We start from the raw sequence: 9,815 nt of genomic DNA, 5'->3' as shown, positions 1-9,815 counted from the left end.
ATTGTCTAATTACAATTGCAATTAGTCATTTAACAGATGCTATAATCTACATTTACTTACAACTAAGCAGCAGACACTAGGGAAAGAGGTGGGGGGTTCAGTTTTGCCCAGTAACACTTCGACTACAAGTCGAAATGTGACACTTCGTGACACTTCGACTTGTAGTCGAAGTGTTACTATCACCATACAGATGCCTTGAGCCAAAACTGAATCTTCTCTACTCATCTTTGGTTAGTTGTCAGCCTGCATTCATTTGCCTATTGAGGCTATAGACCTGTATTATCGTCCAAAAACTATTAACTATGAACTATTATTTAATTTTTTCTTCATTCTGAAAACCAAGGCACTTGTAACCATTGTTTACACTCTTTGGAATCTTTCTAATCTCTAATTCCACCTTAACAGTTGAGCAGACACAGTTCACCTGCCAAGTGCTGAATGGGAGCATATGGTGCTATGTTTGTTACTAAGGTCACTGGTTTTAGAATAAAGACATGTGTCATCAAGCGGAGTTTTGGTTTTAGCATCTGTATAGTGATTGTGGATACAATACAATACAATAGAATACAATACAATACAATACAATACAATACAATACAATACAATGCAATTAATTTAGAAAATGACAAAAATGATCCTTTAAACCAGCAGGAGATAGCAGAAACAAGATGATAAACAAGATTTTATCAACCTTAATAGTTAACTTTTGCTGTAAACCTCCACTTACGGTAACATTCATTTGAAAAAGCAAGTAAACATTAGCTGTGTTTGCCACCATGAGACCCTTTTCATGTACATTCAGCACTTTGATCCACTGCTCATTTTAAACTACCAACTCCAGCAGCTTTGATATTTCCCACTAAAAAAATCCTTAAAATCCTTAAAAAAAATCCTTTAGTGCTGAATGAAACCCTATCAATCCCACGGTTTCTACATATCTGAACACGGTCCATCGCCATGAAAGACTGACAAGGATTCAAACCCCACAGCATAATAAGCACATTGTTTAAATCCCAGCTGGCTGATTCATAACAAAACCCTCTAAAAAGTGTATTCATAAAAATACAAGCGCAAGTATGGTCACGTTAGAGGTACTGTAGCTGCCAAGCTGCATCCAGTGGGACATGTACATGTAGATGTAGTGGAGTTGTGCTTGTGGCAAAATCTCCCCTGGTAGCAGCTAATGTAGCATGGAGAGCATTCTGCCGGTGCTGTCATTCATTTCCATTATCCCTGAGTGGGAGTGCCAATGGAGATATAAATCAGTGTGTGGATACTCATGCTGAAGCTGTCATGTGCCACCATGCTGGAGTGAGCTGTGATGGACAAAGATGGATGACGCATCCTGACACAGGGAATATCCTTAACAGGAGAGTAATTTGCTGAGCGCAAGTAAAGACTGGCTCAAAGTTGGATGAAATTAAATTTGGGTGTGTTAGAAAACGCGGGATAAAGCTCAGATAAATGTCTGTCTGAGGTCTTCTGTAAGATCAGCAGCTTCTGACTTGTCCCTTCAGGGGTCATGAGTTTTTACGCTGGATGCCCTTCCTGCCGCAACCCTCCCATTTTTTGTCCAGGCTCGGGACCAGCACCACGGTTGCCCTTGGTGGCTGGGTGGGGCCAGGCCTGGTGAGATCTGAACCTGCTGCCTTCTGCATCCTAACCCAATGCTCTACCACTGAGCCACCAGGCCCAATAAGATGTTCTATAAGAATGACACAAAAATTATAAAAATGATGTCTTTTTCGAACGTGTTCTCACGTTCGTCTGCCCCATGCATGTCCAGGTCCACCAGCTCCAGAAGTAGGGCATAATGTGGTAGAGGAACACCTGAGCCAATCCCTGGCTGGCACACAGGATCACTCTGGCTGGAGCTCTGGAGCTTTGATGGAACAGCGTCAGGTGTCTTTTCAAAAGATTTATAAATAGCACGTAGCTGTTCCCCAAGCAGCAGATCTGCCTCCCTCTCAGTGTCATTAAGCCAAATTGGAGCAGTAATTGCTTATAGCGAGGCAGTCCAGCACATCACTGATGAATGGAAGGAGACGACAAGACTATTTTGGGCAAAGCTGCTACAGCTTTGACTGGGAGCATCAGAACACATTTATAAGAAAAACATTTTTCTCATGACATTTTACTTTACAGGTGCTGCCAAACCCAGAATCTAATGACCTCATTACTGCATTCAAATCACATTTATAGAGAGGAAAAACATGTAGAACTGAAAGACGCTGCGTTAGCATCACTTCCTCAGTGTGCATTGCTCCAAAATCAGACCTCAGATTCTCACTGCTGACCCAGCCAGGGAATCTTCACACAGTGAGCGATTACAGCTGTCCTGATTGTTTTCTCACACACAAGCAGCGAGCTGTTGAAATGACACCCATCAAAAGGCAAAAGACAGATACACCTCTTTATTTAAATTCATTCTCTTTACTGATGGGGGATCCTTTATTTCTAAATCAACCCGCAAGAAGGTTATTCATCACCTTGCTATCTCACATGTCCTGCAGCCTGCTGAGTGACAGATATGTAGAACTCCACTGGTCCTGCTAACATTCTTGTGCCCGCAGACAGCCCGGATGTGCTGATGATCACCCTGGTCTACTAGAGTTTGGACAGGGAAGTGCTTTGGGAGGTCTTCCACAGTGTGAGTAATAGTAACATAACCCAGACTGTAAAATGCAAGGGAGAAATGTGGAAAATGGATGAGCCAGCACCATGGCAACCAAAACATAGGGACGGCAGCATGGCTAAGACTCCCAGCATAACTGTTCATTTGACTTCTCCTGGATTTCCCTTATCACCCATAACAAGATGTTCAATGAAGCCTACATTTTATGAATTTCTGTACAATATTTTTTATATATGCTACAAGAGTAGATGAGAGGAACAACAGAGAAACCACAACTTGCCCGTTTTGTTGACAATTCCCAAATCAGATACAACTTCTATTGGATGCTAAATTAATTAGATTCTGCCAGAATAATGAATTTGTGTGTATGTGTGTGTGTGTGTGTTTGTGTGTTTATGCCCCTGAAATAATTTTTACACTTTTTCAATTAAAAAGACTCTTTCTAATTCTTACTTTGATATAAATGAAACCCAGTGGATTAAAAAAAAATACAATGAGAAAATACAAAAGAGGGGAAGAAATGGGGCGCTCATATTCCACCATGTTCCCACCATGTCCATGACCTCAGGGTTGCATAGAGACAGATTCCCCTGGGTGTTTACAAAGGGCTCCTCAAGTTCACTTCCTACGCTGCAGGAGGAATGGCTACTTTTGGAAACCTCCTGGGGAAACACAACAAAGTGACCTCATGGCTCAGCAGTGGACCGGCTGCAGAGCAGGATAAGGCACCTCCCTCTGTCCCTCTTTTATTAATCTGCCAGCTGTGTATTAATAAACCTCAAAGACCTCAAGTCTTGGTAGAGATACATGTTTGGCTGTTTTCCCCTTGGAAATCCCATAGCCTCAATTCATAAAGTAATATGATGTTCCAGACAAGGATAAAGTCTGTCAGTAAGGTTTGAGGACAAATGTGGGGGGGGGGGGGGGGGGGGTCAAATTGAGGTTATTTAAAAAAACATTTTGTTGTAATTAATCATGGATGTTTGATCAATGAACTCTTTTTGAACAGAACAAAAAACATGCAATACGGTGTTTATGTTATCATTGTCAAAAGGATGAACACGACAAACTAAGAAATAATGCCCATTTGCTGCAGGAGGATCGGGTAAATCAATTTATTAAATAAATTATGTCTATAATAGTCTCTGTTTATTCAGCAGCATTACCTAAACTGACTATTCTTACCTATTCCTAATTATTACCTAAACATTCTATATAATGCACTTTTTTTTATGAACAATTGAAATACTGCATACATCTATATACATATTTTATACATTTATGACATGAAGAGAGCGTACGATCATGTTACTATAGCAATGCTAACATCAGTATGCTTACATGCTGTGACGATTTTGCTGATTGCTGATGCAGGAATTGCATTAACCACGTTCACCATCTTAGTGTCACATGTGAACATGCTAACATTTACTCATTATCAGTAAACATGGTTGCGTTAGGCTGCATTTTTTTACTTTGTGAGAAAAAAACTTTGGTTGGGAAACTGCATTCTCATTACATAGCAGGGACCGGTGTTGTACTGATTTATCCTACATTACTAGAATTTCCCACCCTAGTGCAAATGCACTATTGCGTATCATTAACTGCCACCTAGGACCTATAACCGCTGGGTAGCACATGATAATAAGTAGCCCGCCCCCACCAAGGGAGCCCCTTGCACTGTTTTATCATTGACCAACGCCTAAACCTGAGGCTTAATGTGATTAGATATTTACCTTTACAGGTATTTGGCACAGGGCAAATTAAATTTCAAATTAATGATGGTGCAAGGTTAAGAGCACCACCAGGGACATTACATTAACTACAGTACAAAGCCTCTACTCAAATGATATACACACACGTCTCTGCTTTCCATGTTGACAGAAAATGTTTCCACCTGCCCCAGTTTTAACTGATCATACTAACCATCAGTGTTTCCTGTAATTCAGTGGCCCTGTGGCTATTTATACAGTTGCGAAAGTCGTTGGAGCAAACAGATTTATGAAGAGGAACCACTGCAGGACACAACACACTGTCACGATGATCAAATACATTTACTTCTCTTTAGTTTCATGTTACTGTGTATTGAATTAACTTAGCAAGTTATTTTTGTATTCAAACATGGAAAACAAAATGTTGTGGTTGAGACTTCCCAATGTTTCTCCGCCTGAGATAAACTCTGAGCAGGAGATTAAAACGGAGTATTCTCTGAGTGATATACTGAGCCTTGGTGTCAGCAGGCATGTCTGATGTGTGTTTAAGAAAACCACCATCCAGAGCAGTCCCTCGGTAAAAACACACATGCATTTTTGAACTTGACTTGAGTTTTCCTTGGTGTGACAAAATATGCTGCTTAAATCCACTCTCAGGCTCTGTGATGAATATTGATGTTTCCATTTAAATTAATCTTGTATCCTGTAGCTGCGAGTCTGCTTATTTAGGTTTACCACTTTCATTTCATTTGGATAATTGATGCCCAACGATTGTTACGCAGATGTAGGCAGCTGTAATTCCCAAAATGAAAGCTACACTAACATTAATAAAACATCAAGAGGGCAAGTATTCCTCTGAAACATCTGTGTCGCAACTATTTTGTGATTTGTGGTGGTGAAGTGCTGGATATTTTAACAGGCATCAAATCTCATCTAAATTACAGCCTGTATCATTTTTAGATACATCTTCCCCTACAGGAACACTCGCTTTGCTACAGTATGTGTTTTCTCTGTCATTTGCCATTTCTTTCTCTCTTTTTCACCCTGCTTCCATTTTAGATTCCAAATGGCACTAATGTCCTTGGGCTGCTCCTCATCATCTGTTTGTTGCATTAGTGTGTTAGCACTGAAAAGGATGGGTAAGTTTAAGAGGGCCTATGAAGCTGCTCCTGACACATTTATTAAAATGTTACACGTCTCAGGGCTAAATTGCTATAAATAGTGTGTGGGGCTCTTATACGAAATGCTGTCTGCATGTGTGTACTCATATGTCACATGGGCAAACACAGAGTTTCCATCCTGTTATAGAGTGTGCTGTGCAGTGACTGTTCATCACAAACTGTTCCTTAACAAATGAAATAAATGCTTTCACACTGAGGTTATGTTACTGTCAACATGTCAATGCCCCAGTTTTGGATCAGCATGACCCAGACATTGACCCCTATCAAAGTGCAGCACAAATTCATCAATTATCAGCTGAGGGTCAACGCAGAAATCTATTATGTAAAGACATCTAATGCTGATTTATTACTGCTAATACCAGGTCAAAGGGGTCAGAAAACATATTGGAAAAATTTCAGCATTTCTTCCTTCTTCCCTGCTTTTTATATATATAGTCCAATATTGATCAGTTGGTTGTTGATTGGATGCAATGATTGGACGGTTCCTACATGTCTACAATCCATCTGCAAACATGCAGTGGAAGTATTTAGTTATACACGTTACTGTGTGCAACTTTAGTTAGTGCTACAATACAGCTCAGAATCCCTGCTCCCTGCTTAGTGCTCTGATACAGCTTGTTACGGTCCACCAAAGTCTGCACAGCCCTTTAGGCAGTCACAGTTAAATGTTTATTAAAACATGTAGCATTCACAGAATGGAATCATGTCTGTGTGCGCACGGAAAGTGTAAGTGCAGTATTGGTCTCCTCGAAAATCTTTGTTTCTTAGGTCCTTAAATGCACTATGTTCACCAGCTGTTGAAAACAAATTGGGAATGAACTAAAACAGAAAAGTTGTGAACTGTAAACCCAAAACAGTGAACTGAAAGATGCTGTAAGGTTTAGGTGAACTTCAGAATCAATGAAAATTTCCTCTGGATTAATCTCACGCCTTTAAACATAAAACACAGTAATTTGCTAAATGTTAATACTGAGATATTAAGTAGCACAATTGTAAACACCAGTTTAACACCAGAAACACCAAGGCCTACTGCAGCCTAACCTAGACAGAGACAGACAGCTGCTGAGAAACTGCATGTTACATCACCAGCTCCTTCCTCAGGACAGGGGCTCCTCTTAGTCTCATTAGGCCAAACTGGCAGCTCAAGTGAAAGGAAAGAGGGCCACGCACACGGACTCCCATGGCAAAAACCTCCACATTGTTCACAGGAGCTCTCATTACTTCTCCCCCCTTGCCTCTGTCCCCCCCAGCCCCTCTCCTAAAGGCAGCCAACCCCATCCATCAGATCTATCGATCCTGTCTCCTCTTGATGTGGTACCTGTCTGTTTTTCAGACTAAGTGGGAAGGATGGCAGAGCTGGCATGATATTTCAGCTTTCCAGTGACAGCCATGCCCCCCTAGGGACGTTACAAGGTGAACCCGAGCTTCTTGGAGGAAGTGTTCCTCCGTAGATCTAAATGAAAGCACTCTCCCTGGAGGAATTACTAACAATGTGTTTTTCCTGCTTGGACATCGTAGTAATAATCAATTCTCTGTTGCTCCCGCTGCTGTTCACACTGCATGCTAAAAAAGGCTGCACCATTCCTCTTGATATTACACGAGTGATGGCAACACAAAAAATGTGTCCTAACTGTGATGTTTAATAAAAGGACCTCGAACTAGGATTAAATACATAGTAGGTGACATAATTCAGAAACTTTTCTCATACTGGTAATTGCTGGTAGGTTCCTCTGGTAAGTGTGAGATGTGTTTTCCTCATGCAGCCTAGACCATTTTTCCTGTGTAATCTAAGAAAACATGTTATCCCACTGCATATCCCACTGCTCAGACACCAAACCATCACCCATTTCACCACTCACCTCAGATGGTTCATAGCCATTTCTAATCAGGAAATCTCTGATAAAAGGTTGCACATTGTACTGCACCGATTCGCTTAGCTGAACAACCAATTGGAGTGGTCCCTCTCATCGATGGAATCAACACAGATTTAATGTAAATCAGCTGTAAAGCTGCTAAAAGGGGTCCAACATACAGTAGTGCCCGCGGTGCTAAACACACCACACCAACTATCCCGATGAACACTCACCAACGACCCAACATTGGCCAGCAGTGACTGGCTGGGCATGTTTTGGAAAAAAATATAAAGTTGTGACCCCAGTTTCCTCCTTGTAATTAGCCTTTTTGTTGAGCCTAGTTTGGTATAATTTTTGTGCTACCTTTCTAGTGAACAACAAAAAAAAACATCAATTATTTTGTAACACTGGAGTTGTCCTGGAAATGAATTCCCAGAAACTAAGATATAATAACTTGAATTAATTTGTTCCCCATGTGGTATGAAAATTATTTCAGTGAAGTGAGGCTATCAGAACTTATTGTTGTTAATTTCTTCATGCAGAATGAGAATGCACCATACCAAGTTCAACATGTAAATAGGACACATTTCGGACTTGGCTCCTCGAGGATCTGCACCCTTGGAACTTAGAAACTCCGCAGAAGGGCTCTCAGTTTGTCGTATATGGTTTCTGAGAGGCCCCATGTGTAAATTAGATATATCAAAAGGAAAATAGCCATGCTTGCATCTCTGAGTACATTTCCTTCTATCGTGTGATTTCTCATTTCACAATAAGTGATAGAAATAGGTCTGTTTCTTAGGAGACTGCAACTCCCACTGGTACAGTGTTTATAATTAAGTGTGATTTTTGTGTCAGGATCAGATCAGACCATGGAAAAAAGAATGAGGCAGGATATTTCCTGTTGTGTCTATTTAGTCTGCCCTGTTTTTCATCTGTACCAAACTTCCTTTACTGATTTGACAGAGAAATATGTAGATTTGAAGTTGAAAAGACTTGCAATTAAATCATTTAAAATGCTTATTAATTCCACATGAATTTTCTTTCTATTTAACTGCTCAGCTGAATTTATTCAGCAGTTGGGTAAAGTGCAGAACGAATTTAAATGAGCTTCATGAATAAATGGCTATAGTTCGAGACAGTGGTGAGTTCAGTGTCCAGCTTTAGCCCAAAAGCCTATCAGGGCTGTTACCTTCACTGACTCCATGACCAGAACTGACATGGAGCCGCTCACACATAACAAAGGTGTCCATTTCAGAGGAGGATACAGACATGTCTGAAGATGTGAATGGTAATTTGCATTCATTAGTGGTGTCTGCGTTGCTGGTTGAAGCTAGAGAAAAATCTGCAACACGATCTACAATTCTCCTGTGGTTCAGAGAGTTTGTACATGTACCTGTCAGACAACACAACAACTCAGCAGGGACTCTAATGAACAAATCAGACCCACAACCTAAATCCCCTGACACACACTTCTAAAATCATTCATTCAAACATTTTTAGTCATAAATTATTTTTCATTAATCCAATGAAATATTTGAAAAAGCAGTGGAATGACATCACCTGCATTTGCATTTCCATCTGAGACGCTAAATATTCTTTTATATTCTCCAATAGTTTAAGGCAGAATAAGACTTAAAAACATTTAATATGCCAAATCTTCTGACATAAAACAGTGGCGCTGGAAGGCAGAGTGGTCACCCCCCCAGTTGCAGGTTCGATCCCCGGCTCCATCAGTCACATGTCACAGTGTCCTTCAGCAAGATGCTGAACCCCAACTTAGTTTCCCCCGGTGACTTCTGGCCAGCTGCATAGCAGCTCCCCCATCCGTGTATGAGTGTGTATGTGATTGTGAGTACCAATGGGTGAATAAGAAGCAGTGTAAAGCGCTTTGAGTGCCAATAGGTAGAAAAGTGTAGACCATTTACCATAATATCAATTTTATTTACTTAATGCAGTGCAAAAGTATGAGCAATGAAAACAATGTCTTCATCTACTCTAATCTAAGCTGCAAACATTAGCATGGCTGTAGTAATAGAGTTAAATCCAAGACTAGGAGAGTTTCATCTCATTATAGTGTGATATTTACATCATTTAAAAAAAATAACTTTTCGTAACTCATTGTGTATTTCTCCTACGCCACATATAGACGGGTGCTTTTGTCTCTGACATGAAGCATTAAGCTCTACGCCTCAGTCTTTTAGCACAAAAGCAAGTTTATAAGTTCGTATTTAACTCATTTTTCAGGTTTAGGTCAAATAAGGAAATATCATAAAACTGGAACTCATGGAGCTAACTTTAGCTGAGGGTGACAGTGGTCATTTCAGCCAACCAACTAATGGCCACAAATGAAAGACCTGCTTTTCTCTTCCTTCTATTTGAAATAAAGGACCCATTGTTTTCAAAATAACTATGAATTTCAGATTGTAAATCTGCT

This window comes from Channa argus, chromosome 1, assembly GCF_033026475.1.
Source record: "Channa argus isolate prfri chromosome 1, Channa argus male v1.0, whole genome shotgun sequence".
Taxonomy (NCBI): domain Eukaryota; kingdom Metazoa; phylum Chordata; class Actinopteri; order Anabantiformes; family Channidae; genus Channa; species Channa argus.
This window is presented reverse-complemented; position numbering follows the sequence as displayed.